The 18,288-nt window shown below is 43.6% G+C and overlaps 1 pseudogene; it reads right to left on the bottom strand.

Annotated features, from left to right (window-relative positions):
- Positions 1 to 2,504: 2,504 nt before the first annotated feature.
- LOC115193014 (dolichyl pyrophosphate Man9GlcNAc2 alpha-1,3-glucosyltransferase-like) lies at positions 2,505 to 16,506 on the bottom strand (annotated as a pseudogene).
- Between the last annotated feature and the right edge of the window lie 1,782 nt (positions 16,507 to 18,288).

Below are 18,288 nucleotides of genomic sequence, written 5' to 3'. Positions count from 1 at the left end.
ATATTATTTTAGTGAAACTTAAGCCTGGTTGCAGAGCTGTATATTATTTTAATGAAACTTAAGCCTGGTTGCAGAGCTGTATATTATTTTAGTGAAACTTAAGCCTGGTTGCAGAGCTGCAGCCTTCAGTTCGATCGCCCCCCAGACTTCAGACTACACACTCCATCAGACATGATTTCCTCACACAGACTATCTCGTTGTGGTTTCCAATTCTCCAGTGAAAGAGAATTATGATTTTTATTGTATTGTCAAAACTGTAATCGATTAGGTGAGTATTTAAAAACTAAAAATGAAGATATTTATCTCACTGCTAAATCAAACCACTTGGGCCCTCAGATTTGTCCGTTTGGGATGCGCGAGTTGCAGTCAGTTGTAATTTTCCTCTGAAAGCAGTAACTGTATTTAATCTCTGAATGTGAGGTAGTATCTGATAACATTTTGTTCTCTACAGGTATTGTCTGGCAGCTCCTCTGATTTTATATAATCCATAATGGCCTTATAAAGGTTTAAAAAAAAACTCAAGAGTATTATAGAGCCTACAACTTTATCTCAACGTGGTGATATTACTGTGTGACAGAGAGCAGGGTTACACTCATGTTTTCATCTCTGATATCCTCCTGTAGGTTACCGACGGCAACTGGAATAGCTACTCTCTCCTCTTCCTCGGAGATGGCCGGTTGATGAATATAGAACCCAAGCTGTCAGCTGTGAGGCGGAGAAACGTCTCGGAGGTTGCCCGTCAGTCATTGGGGGAATGTGTCAGAAAGTGAAAAGGCAGCGTTTAGACATCAGACACATTTACATTCAGCCCTGTCTGCTGGAGAAAGCCTCTCCCTCACCAGTGACAAATGTTGATTCTACAATAACGGCCGCGACGCAGCGCTGCGAAAATCATTTTCTTTCGGGGAGCGAACCCCCTCGTCCCATTAGACCTGACGCTGTGTGAAATCCACCCCCACCATTTCCTCTAGCTACCTGGAAAAGTAAAGAAATGTGAATATGGGCTCCGAGGAGAGGCTACAATATTCACGTACGTGTACACACACTCAGGCACACACTTCAGTCTCCGGCACTTTATTTGTCTGTGCCTGGGAAGGCCGAGGCCTCTTGCAGCCCAAGCGACCTAAGCAACAGCTGGTGTGCACAGACACATTTCCTATTTCTGCCCAAGGTGGATCATATAACTCTCACTTTATCACCCTTGGAGGCCATGTGAAGGACAAAGTGAGCACGCCCATAAACAAAACTAATGTTTTCATACTGGCCCTCTGGAGGTGGGAGAAGGGGCCCTTGGCGATCCAACACCCCCCCCCCCCCCCCCCCCCGCCACCGCTCCCGCTAATCCAACCCACCTCCGGCTTGGCTCCTACCCGTATCACCTTAGACCTCGACCCCACCAACCCTTTCCTCCTCGAGGGTCCCACTTTCCTTCGGTCTCACCCCCCCCCCCCGTCTCCAGCCCACTACCCATCATGACACAAGCCACTTAGGCCAGCACTATGGCGATGCTTTGAATGTGGTGCATGAATTTATACAATTTTCTATATGTAATTTCTAGTCATAAATACAATAGGCCTAGTATGCATTTATGAAAATGACAGCGTTTTGGTAATGGCTATAGATGTTTGTACTTTTTTTAAACTCCATATCTTCATCTGTTGTCCCCTTCCTCCCAGTCCTTCCACAGTAGTAATTCTAAAGGCACAGGCCTCTGGATATCTCGCCTTTCCCTCTCCTATCTCTAGTGTTATTGGCTGCAGGGCCAGCGGCTGCAGATACACAGCATAGCAGCCGGCCCTCAGTGACCCGATAACATTTATCGTTGTAATGGATTTTTTTTATGCCTGTCATTAACTCACAGGCAGAGGGGGAAAAAGATTGCTTGTACCATTTTTTCTGTGGTATTTCGACTTTATGACATTATGTTCAGATATGTAATCTTCCATCATCCTAGTTTTAGGGCCTGTCTGACCTGTCACTGCTTTTTGTGTTTAAATGCATAGCCCTTTGTGTGCTGTGTGGACTCTCCTTGTATCTAGCTATTGTAATGAATATTTTATGACGCTAAATTAAATGGTTGAAAGACATGGTTTGGCTAATTATTGTCTGGCTACGACACAGTGCAACACTATTACCGCCAGTGATTTAGCTAGCTGAAGACTTGGAGAAGATGGACACTTTACGAGGGGGCTATTTGAAACTGCTTCGGACGGATCTAATATATGTGCTGGCAACACGGCTGTAAAATCGAGGTTCATCGAAAAGTCATTTCTGAGGTGATTTTATTTTTCAAGAAAAATACAATTTGTACAAAATAATTGTAATGATGGAACAAACATTTGGAAATATTGAAAAACAATTAAAGTAAAAAAAAATATATATATGTTTTAAGTTTGATGTACATAATTAGGCATTGACAAAACACCAACCATTCATGTTGACAGGAGGGTTATGTCTAGAATAAAGATTGTAGACTAGTAGCATTTCTCCATGAGTCCTATTGGTCATTGGTGGTCAGTGACTGAGGCACTGTGCATAGTTTGTTTTTCAGTAAGTTTTCTTTCTACCGGGTGGCGACTACTCTGATTCTTACTCCCAGGTGGAGGCGGCTCGGCAATCTGGACAAGGTTGAAGTAGAAGAGGAGGTCCAGGAAGTGGTGGAAAAGAACACTGACACCAAGAGGGGAAACAAATCAGGCAGCCTGGCCAGAGGGGCCGGCACCATGCTCATAAAGCACAAACCAGCCATGGCCACGATGGAGATGTAGAACTGCAGGAGAGATTGAGAGAGAGAGATGGAGAGAGACTTTTCAGGTCTATCTTTTTCTAAGGGAGTTAAGCCATCACAGTTAGACCACGAGCCAAGGCCCTCTCATAGCCCAGTGTTGGGCTGAATTGGATTTAAATTCAAGTCAAATCAGAAACTGAATTTGACATGCCATTCAAATTGATAATGTCCTAATGACATTTTACATGAATACATTTTAGATTTAGTTAAGGGCTGGATTCTATCAGATCTGTGAAAGCCGATACCAGCATAGCAGGGGTTTTTTTTTGGTAGTGTTGGAGGTGGAACTGCGTTAGAGCGGTCAAATCTACAAGTGGCACCCTGCATTATACCTAAAGCAGACATCGCAATTGGCTGCACGGAGTAAGTAGCATGAAGAGAAATCTCCATTCCAGTTCGAACACTGGAATGTGAGATGTAATCTACAACTCGATTAGGCTGGTAGACATCCTCATTACTTCATTTAATGATTTTCAATTTCAAACATTTCTGTATGGCCTACACTTTCTCGTTCTGAACTGCTAACGTGAGTGGGACGGGTGTGGCTTAGTGATAATAACTATGCAAAGTAGACAAGATCAAAAAATAAAAGGATAGAGACGTTGCATGACGATCCCGCATCACAGGAAACTCCCTCATCACAAGCTGACATTTATGTTGCCTCGGCCGGCGCGTCCCGAACAGAAAGGCAAACGGTGTTGGTAGCAGGATCAACATGAACATGTCTATTTGGGACCTGCGGACGCAGGGATCAGTGAGGGTAGGTTGCGTAAGCGCCTCCGCATGAGACCAACCCTTTTAAACCCTAGCCCCAACGCTGGGCCTCCTTATTTATGCCTCTTGTGTAAATAAATATATCTAGGCAAACCTGTGTTAATGACTCTATAAAAAGACACCTCTTCCTTCTCATGATCTCCCACACCGCACAGCACCGCCCAGTAGCGGTGTCCCTGGCTACGTCCCAGTCCCAAATGGCACCCTATTCCCTATACAGTGCACTACTTTTTTTTTTATACCAGAGCCCGATGGGGGCTGGTCAGAAGTAGTGCACTATAGGGAATAGGGTGCCATTTGGGATGCACACCCTTTCTGTCGCTAAGGGAGGGGAGGGTGCAGCTGTAGAGCTGGGCAGGGCCAGGAAGCCATTTCAGACGCCTGTATCTTAAATAAGTGATAAATAATACTTGGGGCCTGGCAGTGGCTTTCATCCCAGGCAGCTTACACAGCTTACAGTCCATGGCACATTCTATTTATTTATCCAGTTGGAGAGATATGTATCTTCTCACGTTGATGCAATTCAGGTTATGAAATTACTGTAGCTAGGTTTCCATCCAATTGGTGACAGATTTTTATTCAAATGTTCAAAAATCTGCATAAAGAAAATATGCGCATTTCCCATGTGGTGTTTCCACCAAACAAACTTGTTGCGGATAAAAAATCATTGCGTGATAACGTAGTGCACACAACATGTACTTTTTCACTTAATTTTTCATGTACGGAAAAAAAATGTAAAGTTCAATGTGTTTCCATTGTACCAAAAGTTTTGTCCCAATCTTTTGGGGGAGTTCAATAGCAAATGTGCCTACTCTGGTCTTGGCACGTGCACTCTAGCCAACAGCTTGCTGATACGGTGCGGGTAGTCTAGTCTAGATGATGAGATTATTATGGACAAGAGTGAGAATATTTTTATTTGTCAAAACGGCAGTCAAGCATCGATCATCATGTCACCAGAATAAGACCCTTGATATTTATTGGAAAGGAGCATCAAGAACACTTTCACCACTCTGTGAAGTTCATCGCAGTTTATTTCATCAGTAGCCTAATAAACTGCACGCTTTCCCGAGTCATAGTGGGAGGACCACACACCATATTATGCGGTGAACAACATCTCATAATAATGTCCGGAACGGAGCAAATGGAATGGCATCAAACACCTGGAAACCTCGTGTTTGATGTATTTGATACCATTCCACTGATTTCTGCACCAGTCATTACCACGAGCCCGTTCTCCCCAATTAAGGTGCCGCCAACCTCCTGTGATATCATCGCGTGACTCCAAGTTTACTTCGATATGAATGGTTATTATATTAATATTTGCGCATAAAGACGTTCCCACCGCCATTTCGCACATCATTTATTTTATAGACACAAAAAGACCCCACCAAACTTCCTGTTTCCATCACAGCTGTCGTGATTTTTTTTTATACGGTATGACTTTACATAAAAACTGTGGACGGAAACGTGGTTAGTGACAACAACCTTCTGAAATTACTATGAAATTACTGTGACAAAAACCTCCAGCTCATCTTCCCACCAGGTGGCTGTGAACATTTTTGACTTATCTGAAGTAACTTGACTAAGGTAAAGAAAATATTGGGCAACCCCTGCCCTACCCACTACTAGAACAGAAAACATTGCAACTATCTGACTGGTAAAGAACGCAATTTGTGTGTTTTCTTTGCAATCTGAGAAATATTTTGCTATGAATGGATGAATGAATACTTCTGTATTTTCTTCTATCAGACAGGCATAGAGGTAGTGCAATGTGAAAGGGTATATGTTTACACCACTAGGCCACGCTTACTTTCCACTTGGTGACCCTTCCGAGGTCCATGCTGGGCATGCTGATGGGGCAGTGGTTGGGCCCCAGACGCAGCTCGTTTTCTGAGCAATGCTCCGGGGCGGAAAAGCAGGTGTACGCTAGCGAACGGGAAGGCCATGGAGGTGACCACGTACGGCACCAACAGACCATCCTTCGGCAACAATGGCAGCATATTGCAGAGGGAAGGAAGGCAGGCGGGAAAGAAAGAGAGGGAGGGAGAGGGGGAGTACGACAACAATGTAGTCTCTCAGAAGCACATATTTCCATCCAATAAACTCTGACTATGCTACATAAAGACGTGCGTTTACAATTCAGACCGCCGTAGCAGGGCCTTCTTAAATCCAACAAAACCCCATCTATTCATTGGCAAAATAAATACCCATCACATTTTTTTTTTAAATACATACTTCGCCAATTCAACAAACCCAGTACATTCAGATGCTCTTACAATAACTGTGCTTAAGAAACCATTTGACTAAATTATGCAATTATGTCTTCAATTTACCCAAACAAAAGATGTATGTCCCCAACAATGGGTAGAGTGGAGATGCACAATGCGGGCCCTGTCAGTTAGACTGTACTAGAGGAGATATACAGAATGACTTGCTGTCCCTATACAAGACATGCTTAGAGGAGAGGTATGCTGGCTATGCAGTGTCATCCACAGACATCCCTATACTAAACCACACGCACAACAATTAGTACTGCCGGAAGAATTTAACGACAGCTGGTGAAAGTTAGTCAGCTTTCGCTTCCTCTCCGACTGTTCCCTTCATACTGACTCCATTTGAATCTTTACTCGACTCTTCCGGAATAAAATCGTCCATAGAATATCAACACAAACGTTCGTCTGACAAAGCATCCTATACTTTTCGAGGATTTTTCTAACAGCGATTTTTAGGATTTGCATTCAATGTACAGGATTGTACTTTTTGAATAGTCTCTCCTATGACCTTTAAGTTAGTCTGATATTATTGGCCAGTGTACTTTCTCCATCAGTGTTTCTCCTACTGTAGCTTCTTACGTGAACAGGAAGGCCTGTAAAAAACTGACGGCTGGCAGAGGGAGGTCATTCAGTAGTAGGCATACTTGGCCTAGAGGCCGACAGAAAGAATTGGGAGGAGAAAAGGTTAAAACACCCCTAAATTATACCCACTTTATCGAACAATCAACACCCTATGGGCCCTGGTCAGAAGTAGTGCACTATATAGGGATTAGGGTGCCAATTTGCACGCAACCATCACTCCCTGATTATATAATTACAGTAGTACGCTTTGCGTATCCAGTTACTCTCATTCCTATAGCCCCAATAATTGATCAACCACAAACAACGCCCTCCTCTGCTCCACGTCCCGGCGTTCCTCCCTAAACTATGGACATACATTACTGATTGATCCGGGGACAGACAGGTGGGAGATATAACTCAATCGTTAACGAAGCAACAGATCAGCAAAATCTGAAACCAAATCCCACTGTGCGGTAAAACCTAGATAACCTAGCGCTTACAGCTGCCTGTTGCTTTTTATATACTGCACTGCGGTTGGTGAGGTAAATGATTAGGAACCGCATGCAGACAGGAAGGCACACACACACATGCATGTGAGCACACACACCCCTACTCTACTCACAAGGCCGGCAGGATGATTGAGTTTTCGTGAACTTGGAAGGAAATGGAATCAAACATCAGAAAACAAGACAAAAATACTCACTTACCAAGTCAAGTTTGAACTGCCATAGCATAGGGTTCACCAATAGTTTGATTGACAAAGGTAGGATAGCCAGGAGAGTGGTGGCCAAACTGAAAACTAAACAATAACAGAGAAGAATGAAGTGATCTATCATCATTCATAGAAACAATGCTATGATAAATCGGAACAAATAGTGAATGGCCCAGCCCAGAAACCTAAACCTCATGGTGAAACCGAACTGTGCGGCTGCTGGCTCGTTTTAACCCCAGCACGGTCCACCCATAAGACCACCAGCTATGTGGGAAATGTATCAAATACTGGCCTGCTTAGGGCACCCCAGCATTAGTTTAACCCTTCAATTGTCACTCACTGGGGATAGACACAGGAAGGGAGGGGTGAGAGGGGAGGGGACCAGAGGGGTACCTCCACTCCGGCTGAAGGGGTAGGGATAGGGTAAGGTAGGGCAGCGCACGAGTGAGAGGTGTGGGCAGCTGCGTCATGGGCCCCATTAAGGCCTTAAGGGCCCCTGGGAAAAGGGGCAACGGGACCCCCAACATGGGGCAAGAGGAGTGCTTAGAGGGTTAATGGATGGGTGGGCTATGGAAGGGGGCTGGAGGGTCAGGGTGATTTAGAGTACAGTTCACAGATCATTTTCTGGGGTTGTTGAGAACTATTTAGTGGTATTCCACATCCATAAATAGTCACCGCAGTAGTTCACATCAACGGTAACAGTGAGGTGACCGGTGATACCAGGCCATAGAAAGACGTATAGCCCTTCCTCCCCTCAAAACATACAGTTATTATAATCTTCACCCATGACGATATCTAGTGTTTTCATTTGTGTTAAATACACTGCAGTCACAGAACTCCCAGTTAATCCCTGGTCTTAACAGTCTGGCAGGAACTTGTCCATCCTGTTCAGAGTGCACACCCCTAAATATAGCCCCGCGGGTTATTCAAGCACACGCCACCATGACGACGAGAGAAGGGTCCTATGACTGACTGTAGCCTCTCCTCATTCAGGAGGACCTTAGGGGAGAACAATCTTTGACTGGCATAACATTTCATGTCGCCACAGAAAAGTTAGTTATAACTTGCTTCCCCCCCCCCCCCCAAACAGAAATGGTTCAAATGGTTTATTGCGGCATTCCAAATCTGAAATCTCATCAGCATATTGCCAATAGTTGTCAGAGGGCCGATAAAAGCCCATAGCAGCTGGTAGTGCTCAGTATTCAGAAGCTGCTCTCACATAATTATTACAAGGGATAATCTTCGTTTCACTCTGCTATAACACAGAGGCTCTCGTGTGAGGCTTCTCAGAGAGCGAGAGAGAGAGAGAGAGAGAGAGAGAGAGGAGGGACAGAAAGAAAGACAATGAGATGGAGGAATAGAGAAAGATAAAGAGATGGAGAGGGGGATTACCCGAGGTAGAGCTGGGTATCAGTGGACAGGATGGTCTTGATCTTTATCAGGGCGTTCAAGCTGCACCCATGTGTTGGCCACTCTATCCTGTCAACACACACACACGCACACACACGCACACGCACGCACACGCACACACACACGCACACACACGCACACCTTTAAATAAGAAAATAGCTCACTTCCTATACTGATACACTTTTTTTTTGAATCCATGTGAATCAATAAAAGGTGTTACAAAACTCATTTCAAGCCAAGGGTTTCAAATGTAGAAACTCACATATACGGTATTACAGTACGCTGCTCTAAAAAGCATTCTGTTTTGAAGAGAAGCAAACAAGTGGCGTTGCTCCAAGTAAAAATGGCCCAACCGAAAGTGCAATAAAAATCCCTTCTGTGCATTCCACAGCACATTTACACAGGAGCGCTTCGGGAAGCATTACCAGCCTCATAAATCGCCCCTGCCAGGGTCCAGGGAATGGGATGTCACTGGAAGCGATGCACTTATTTGTACACTTGGGGACACAGGGTTAAATGTTCAAAAGATAATCACATTACAACGACTTCCGCATACTTCGGCACATTCACATTCAGACCACCCCATAGAAGACCACAGTGTCCAGCCACCACACCCACCTAAGGCAGATGGAGTTTCGGCCGTTGTGGTTAAGGGGATTTAAGTGCCCTAGAAGTTGTTCTGGGATCAGATATTAAGGCCCCCTGCGGTTTCTGTGATATGGAACAATGTAGAAATGCAATGCATAGATCAGTCTAACCCAGGGTTTCCCAAACCTGGTCCTCGAGTACCGCCAACAATACACATTTTTATTGTAACCCTGGACAAGCACACCTGATTCAACTTGACAACTAATCATCAAGCCCTCATTGCGCTGAATGAGGTGTGTTTGTCCAGGGCGACAACAAAAGTGTGTACTGTTGGGGGTACTGGAGGACCAGGTTTGGGAAACACTGGTCTAACCATGTCTTGTAATAGTATAGTGTAAATTTCTACGAGGTCCTCTGGGCCTTGCTACAGCTGCTCAGAGCACAGCTGTGTGTGTGGAGGTTATGGACAGGCCCAGTCAGCAGGCAGGCCGTCCTGCCGACATCTAGGTCTCATCTCTCCTCGAACACCCCCCCCCATAGCCCCGCCAAATAAGTACCCTACCGGAATGTCCCCCCAATGCCGCCTGGGCTGAGGTCAACACATGAACCATGGGGTTCGGCAGCAAATGTGGGTTAGTGCCGTTGGTGGCGCTCCTCACCTATAAGCCAGTGTAGAATTTCACAGGCTGCAGCATTTGGTGCCATTTTTGTGAAGCAGGAAAACTGAGATGGCCAGAGTGCTGTTTGATGGGTAAACTTACAACATACCCTCCCCTCCTCCTCACCCTCCCACCCCTTCTCGCCATGTCCGCTTTCCCTGGCCCGGCTTTCCGCTTACACGTGCACAACTTCACAATTAGTTCAGACAAGCTTCACCTGGAGCCCCTCGCACCGCGGCCTGTTAGGGGTATAGAGTCGCTCACACCCGGTGTATTATGTTTGCATCGTTTCATAAACAAACAACTGCCATGCATACTGCCACCCTGACCAGCCTCACAGAATTTTCAATTACTTCGCACATCACCGCACCTTGTGTGCCACCTCCGGGAATGGGTAGGTCTACAGGACACGGCGGACATAGGGAAGATTCCAAAAAGCTGAGCCGCGAGCCTTGGCCTCAGCTACCGACCCCCCCTCATCCTCCTCCCCCATAACAGTGTTACTTTACCTCAGCACCTCGATCATGACATGCTTTCAACGGTGCCCGCGGAAGTGTTTGCGATGCTACTCTCACTAATGTCCCCTGTGTGATCCATCATTGTCCGTTCGTCTTTAATTTCCTCCCCCTCTCCCGCCCTCCCTCGTTCCTTCTCCCTTTTCTTCCAGTGTGGCCTCGCTGTGTGTACATACACACGTGTAAGTTCACTTATCAAGGACGCAGCGGTTTGGCTGACAACATTTTGCACAGCGAATGGATGAACTCTGACACGGATAGCATTGGACCCTGGCACCACATCACATCACATGGCTAAAACATGGCCCCACAATGATGTGCTGAAATGACCCTGGCAGTAAATTAGCTAGATTTATCTGTATCCCCCCACCTCGTCACAATGACCCCCCCCCTGACCATTCAACATTTTATTCCTCTGTTTTCTATGATCCTGCATGGGATCCATTTCCAATTGGCTAAGCACAGAGGAATTGAGTGTGTGTGTGTGTGTGTGTGTGTGTGTGTGTGTGTGTGTGTGTGTGTGTGTGTGTGTGTGTGTGTGTGTGTGTGTGTGTGTGTGTGTGAGAGAGAGAGCATGTAGGCTGTGCTTTGAAGAACAGGGGGCACCGCGCACCACTCCTGTCTATAAGGGGCAGCACTGTGTTAACTACCTTAGCCCCCTAGTCTTTCTACAACTTGGCAGATATTGTGGTCCCTCAGGTAAAAACGCAGTTATCACCGTAGATCATGGTCTCCTAAACGATGGGCAGGCATCCTCTACATCCTAAATCAGGGCTATTCATACAGGGATGGAGCAGCAGAGGTACTCCAGGGGCTCCTCAAATGTTTTGTTAATGAATATCACTAGCAACAACAGAATAAATAGAGTTTGAATTACATACCTACAGTAGAAAAGAGAAAAATATTTTATTTCTAATTATGTCAATTTAATAGCTAATTACACTGGAGTAATCTGGCATAGGCTTTGAAAAAGCACCCGGGTTTCACTAGCCGTGGCAAGTGCTGTTGCTTTCTCGACCAAAACATGGCTGACCTTTATTTAACCAGCCTAACGGCTGCTATTAGCAAAAATGTGTTTGGAGTTATATTACCTTTCTAATAGGCTATGTTAGAGATTACACTTCGTCTTCCGATTATAGAACTGTGGGGATGTCAAAATAACGAAAAGCTATCCACCAAATATAGTCATATTAAAATGTTGATTACTTCTCCTTTCCATTATCATTCACCTGATGATAATACAAGATGTTAAAAAAGTGTTTTGCTAACATATGATGGGGGGTCCCTATGTTACCAGTTTGCCTGGGCAGGGTCAGTGTTGTAAATGTAAATGTAAATTAACTAAGTAAAAATACTTTGAAGTACTACTTAAGTAGTTTTTTGGATTACTTTATTATTTATATTTTTTACAACTTTTACGCAACTGCATTCCTTAACAAAATATGCACTTTTTACACCCATACATTTTTCCTGACACTCAAAAGTACTTGTTACATTTTGAATGCTTAGTAGGACAGGAAAATTGTCCAATTCACATACTTATCAAGAGAAAGTGTGGTCATCACTACTGACTCTGATCTGGCGGACGCAAAAAACTGAAATGCTTCTTTTGTAAATTATGTCTGAGTGTTGAAGTGTGCCCCTGGCTATTTGTAAAAAATAAGAAGAAAATCGTGCTGTCTGGTTTGCTTAATAAAAGGAATTAGAAATTATTTATAGCATTTAATTTTACTTTTAATACTTAAGTATATTTAAAACCAAATACTTTTAGACTTTTACTCAAGTAGTATTTAACTGGGGGACTTTCACTTTTACTTGAGTCATTTTCTATTAAGGTATCTTTACTTTTACTCAAGCATGACATTTGGGTACTTTTTCCACCACTGGGTGGGGGTCCCTAGGCAACAAAAGTTTGAAGACCCATGTCTTAAATCCATCTTTATGTCAAAAGACTGGGTTGTGGACGAAGAACCTGGTTTGGTCACCAAAACATCTGTTGGTCACCATAACATTCTAGAACAGGGAACTAGTTTCAGCCGTGGGACGATTTTGGTTGGAGAACCGGAACGTAATTATAATTATTTGTGCACTGCAAATTGCCCCAAAAATAGATTGTACTTGAAAATAACAATCATTTGATACCTTGATTACATTGAGACACGATCATGTCTCTTGCTGTATTTGTGGGAATACATGGTGAACAGACTTCCGAAATTAAACACATGTTTAGCTGAAATCCTGGTGAATTTAGTATTTTTATTAATCTAAAACTTTGGGGGGCCAAAAAAACATAATTTACGAGATGGTTTTGGCTGCCTGTTGTCGACCTGTTCTAGAAACTTTAGGTGACTCACATCGCAGAATGTTAGGGAAAGAACTTGACCCTGTGTGGTTCTTTTGGTAGTGCATGGTGCTTGCAACGCCAGGGTTGTGGGTTTGATTCCCATGGGGGACCAGTATGAAAATGTATGCACTCACTACTGTAAGTCGCTCTGGATAAGAGTGTCTGCTTAATTATGTAAAACGTAAACTTGAGAGTATAACTAATTGGCTTGAACACTGAAAACTTTTGGGGTCACTATCAATTACACAGTATGTACCTCGAAGAGGCCCCACTCCACAGGAAAGAGGCGGTGCAGGGCCTGGCAGGGGTCAGACAAGAATGGCAGCCAGCAAACGTCACCAGGACTGTTACAGTGATCTTTACTAGCAGGAAAAACCTCGGTACATGGTGGGTGAGAAGACAAATGATAAAGTACACCGAACCTTTAAATGGGAACCTTTATCTACTGCCCCAGAGTCAGATGAACTTGTGGATACCATTTGTATGTCTCTGTGTCCAGTATGAAGGAAGTTAGAGGTAGTTTCTCAAGCCAATGCTAACTAGCATTACTGCAATGACTGGAAGTCTATGGGTATCTGCTAGGTCATTGCGCTATCGCTTGTTTGCAATTGCGCTAGAGCAAGTTAGCAACTTCCTTCAAACTGCACACAGAGACATTAAAATGGTATACACGAGTTCATCTGACTCTGGGGAAAATCCTAAAGTATCACTTTAAAACTGTTAAATACCCAAAACATAAACTCACTCAGGCACTCTCTGGACATTAAATCTAAATCAAATCCATTTTTATTTGTCACATGCGCCCAATACAACAGGCGTAGACCTTACCATAAAATCCTTACTTACAAACCCTTAACCATTACTCGCTATAAATGCACTTGTAAAGCAGTAAAACATAAAAATTCATATTTTCAACAGTATTCATTGGCTGAATCTCAGCTCTCTCTGTTGTTCTTTCTCACATGTTCCTCTGAGAATTAAGATTGATGTAGCGGACTCCAAAAAGACAACAGCTGTGTACATGACTGTCCGCGCATCCCAAGTTAGTCAATGTATGTTGTGAAAACCATGCATCAGCTAAAAGTATTTCACAGTAGGTCAGCTGTAGTAGCCGTGTGGTGGTAAAGTTGCACACACAGGAATAGCTGAGGAGCTTGGGCATGGCGATAGTGTCATCTGGACATATCTTCCCCTACCCATCTAATCCAGCTATCCATTTGCTACCAGATGCCCTTGGTACATTGTTACTAGATAAACAAATGTGAGGACACTAGTAACAGTCATCCAATCGGATTGCCTCGCCTCAATAACTCCGCTACTCTGTTTGGGAGAGTGGCAGAATGGACATAGTATAGGCTACTTCATGGGGCCATGTTTTGTCCACTGGCTACAGGAAGTGGCGGATTCAGAGTATTTCTTTAAAAAAATTATCATTCTGACTGTGATTCAGCGTTAATGAAAAATAATCTGATCTTTGATGCTTTTTTTTCATCAGACTTGATGGTAAACTGATTGTCTGATTGATTTTATACAGCGAAATCATACATTCTCCGCTGGCTCCCACACACCATCTTTCCACACACACAAACCTCCTTAGCCAGGGGTGTAAGTCTAAGTCGGCTAACTCACCCTCGGCCTGCCAGGCCCTGCTTGAAACACTTGCCCAGGAAGTAGCAGAAGAAGGGCAGGGAGTGGTAGAGCTCCATCTGTTTGTTGTTGAGGGCCAGGACGAAGGCCAGAGAGCGTAGCATGTCCCAGCCCAGACCCACCACACCCCATAGGGCCAGCCCCAGGCTTATACTGTTGTATTTGACGCCAGGTTTAAGAAAATAGACATGATTATACGGTTAACCCCTTACACACGTGGAAATTGGTCTATGTCGATAGGGCCAAATTGAAATGTTTCCAACGGAAGAACTATAAAAAGCATATGCATGACCATGGTAGTAATTGAAAGAGAACACTTTGGAGATTACGGAAGAAAGGGTCAGACCAAAAGGTGAAGACACAACAGTTCACCTGACACAAGACTGAATCCAAACATTATACACTGTTGATTGTTTGTGCATTTTACATTTACTGTACTTTTCACGGCATTTGTCAATAGCGAAATCGGAAAACACTCTGGACACATTCAGAAACATAATAAAAATGTTATTTGAAATGTTGGAGTAGGTGCAAGATAAGAAGAAAAAAAATCATTACAAGAGTTTGAATGACAAGTCTAAGTTGTGTTTCCAAGTGGCCACACACCTCTCCAAAGTGTGCACAGTTCCTAAGTCATTTCAATGCACTTTTATGACTCAATGAAAGAGCCTTCAACTATCAGCTGCTTTTTTGAGCTCTCCTAGCTTTGCCATTGAGGAACTAAAGGAAGACCACTTGTCGTTTTTTGTTTGGAACACAGCCCTGTGTCCCCACCATCACTAAATAAATCGCGGTCTTTTGACCGCTTATCCTATTGCCGACATGTTATAAAATACAATCTTACAGTGTTAGGCTTTCCAAAGGCACATCAGACAAACAGATTGTAATTTTGGTGCGCACAGAATGGAGTCTAGAGTGCATTCAAGTGCGTGTTTGGCGGCTAATTTTCCTCACAATACGACAAACACAGGCTCATTGTGTTCAGGACAACCCAGGGAATAACACATGTCATCCTTATAACTGTAGATCAATCACAGCGATGATAAAACGTTGATACTGTAAATTACATGACTTTTCAAATATGGAACTGTTAACATTTGGGCTCAGGGGTGTGTGGTTTGCTTGTATGACGTCAAAGCAGTATTTATTATACTCCTCAACGTCTGCAGCAATTCCCTCATTCAGACCAAAAAATGTGCGAGAGTAGCCGGATTAGAGGGAGGGATGGGGGGCGTTTTCTTGTCGCGAGCTGTGCTCAAGTTTATAACGGTTTTCAGTCAAAACACATACAGAACTATGACGTGGTGTCATGTACTGTATACCATGTTGCTGTACAGCCACTGCGTTCCAACTTAGGCGCTTATCAATGACAACATTTTCAACCCATATATGGGATGACAGGGGCTGTGAGTGGAAAGGGCTACAGCTCATAAAGTTTCTAACGCTGGTTTGTCAGAATCTGTAGTGCAGTGATAGAGGCAGCTTTGGTTTTTAAAAGAAACTGGAAATGCCCGTAGTCGATGAGAATAAGGCCTGGATAGAGCAGGACACAGGACTGCGCAGACCTAGTATCTTTCTTTTTTCGAGTTCTACAGTATCTTTGCTTTTCTAGTTTTTAGTATCTTTGTTTTTCTCGTAACTTTTTAGTTACACGCAAACAGAGGACATGTCAATGACAGAATTCTGCCTTACCTTCTCTTGTTTGATCCTTCACTGAGGTAAAAACAGTAAAGCACAACAGCGGGAACGTATATCAGCGGATCTGCAACAGGACCTGAGAAAAGATACATATATTATTCAGGGGGTTTGACAGCTGTTTGATACCGGTCCTTCAGTAGTCTTAGCTGTGCCACTCATAACCATCTTATGGGCTAAGCTTTCATAACCTTGAGATGTGTGCAGTTCCACCCACTCTGGGTTTATCAGCTTGGCTCTGCAGGGAAGCACATACACATGGTGACATAGTGTTAGAAATAACTTGTGTGTGTGTGTGTACAAACAGACTTAGACATGAGCACAGAGTAGGCTATGTTAGGCTGTTGGGGGGGGGGCAGTCTAAACCCCAGCATTTTAAGTTGTTGAAGTACCTGGATGGATAAAGAAAAATGCATAGCATAGGCTATTGGACAGGTGTATCTAGACCAGCATACCATTCATAATAAACAGGCAGATTATATGTCACTTCTTGCCAGTGCCGTTGAGTTTCGTAGGCCCCGAACATAGGTGGTTTGCCATCCCCTGGAAATAAGATACATGTGTGAATATGCTGCTAAATGATAATAACTACGAGCTAGCTACAGCAATAATATGCAGAGGAAGAGAGCATAGTCATGCTGCTGAACAGTGGCAGCAAGCTGACTCATATTTTTGTTCGTCTAATGGCCATAATAATTGCACTAAAATACCGGCTGCCTTTTACCACTCAAAATCAGCAATTTGATAAAAGTTTAAGTTACAATGGCACGCTAGCTAGCTAGCTTTGTTTGAAACGGAGACCTGTCAGTGAGCACTGCAGGTGCAGCATTAGCACAAATAAAGCTAGCTAGTCCACTTCCTAGGTGAATAAGAGTTCAAGGGTACAGCCCATCTCGCCGTAAGACCGAGCAAAACACAAAGGGATACAAGACTCCAGTTCTCCATGCCCGCGAGCATAAAACAGCTTTATTATCGGCAACGAAATGCTTTAATTTTCGGTGCATGTTGCAGATTCCTGCAGGACTGTTGTTTACACTTCATGAACACGTCAGAGCAGGCGCTGGGTGATGACGTACATCTCTTCCTCTCGTTGCCTTTTTGATTAGAGATGGATGATGCTGACTGAGGTCGGATATAGAATTTTCGATCCCCATCAAAAGTGGCATAAACCGACATTTTCACATCATGTGTCAAATATGCACAGGTAAGAGGTGAAAAAGCAGAGATAGTAAAGGATGTATACATTTTGCTTGTTCATTTGTGATTTGGAGATTTATGGAACCAGTTTTCCACAAATGTCCATTTAAAATGGCAGTAGTAGGCACATATGAGTTTGAACGCTTAGCAACCGTTTCCAGGTGTTGGTCCAAATGATAAACGAATACCTAGTCTGAACATTAGACTGATTTATTTTTATACAAATGATTAGCCTGAAACTTCAGTGATGAGTGCTGTGAAAGCCATGATTCTCTCTGGAGGATTGACAAAAAGGAGAAAGGCTATAGGCTAAATCACAACAATATGTGACAACAATATGAGGTAATTTATGAATATCAAAATACTGTAGCAGAATACAGTGTATCACCAAGGTGCTTGTTGTCACCTCCAGTCCAGTTACTTTCTGCCAGAGGCACATCCTGTATGACCTTTCAATCCAGTGACGTCTACATTACAACCATGTCTCTTTTTCCATTCTGAGGGGTAAGAAGGTATTCGATAAAACACATCACTTCTTCTGGTTCAGGCATCAATTATTTATAAATAATAATAACCTCGGACAACTGCTGATTTGCAATGACTTTCATTACAATGAGAAGCCTATAACTCATTGATGGCCATTAGTTATTAATACCCTGGTGTGCCAGCTTTACTTTGTCATTTATTGCTTAATCTCTGTGCCTTTTAAATATTCAGTAACTGCTGTATCTACATTTACTGTCTATGATCTGGCCTGGCTTGTCACCCCTGCTATAATTCTATATTGAAGGCTTTCCAGGTCTTGCCTGACAATGCACTGTGTCTGAACTGGCACCCTATTCCCTAATGCACTATATAGGGAATAGGGTGCCATTTCAGATGCAGACCCAGTCTTTGGTTATTCCTTTACCCATGTTTTGAATGTATAGAATAGAGTAGGCAATGGTTGTGGAGAAGGAGATGAAGCAATGCAGCCTTGTTCTTTGCTTGCCAATGCCACTTTAGTCTATATGGTTTTTTACTATACCTATGTTTTCTACCAATCCAATGGAGTGGGGAATGGATGTGGAGCAGGAGACGAAGGAATGGAAACAGCTTAAGCTGGGGGGTACCCTTATCATCATC

The sequence above is a fragment of the Salmo trutta genome, chromosome 4 (assembly GCF_901001165.1).
Source record: "Salmo trutta chromosome 4, fSalTru1.1, whole genome shotgun sequence".
Taxonomy (NCBI): Eukaryota; Metazoa; Chordata; class Actinopteri; order Salmoniformes; family Salmonidae; genus Salmo; species Salmo trutta.
The sequence above is the reverse complement of the archived record's forward strand: the minus strand, read 5'-3'. Positions and strand labels throughout refer to the sequence as shown.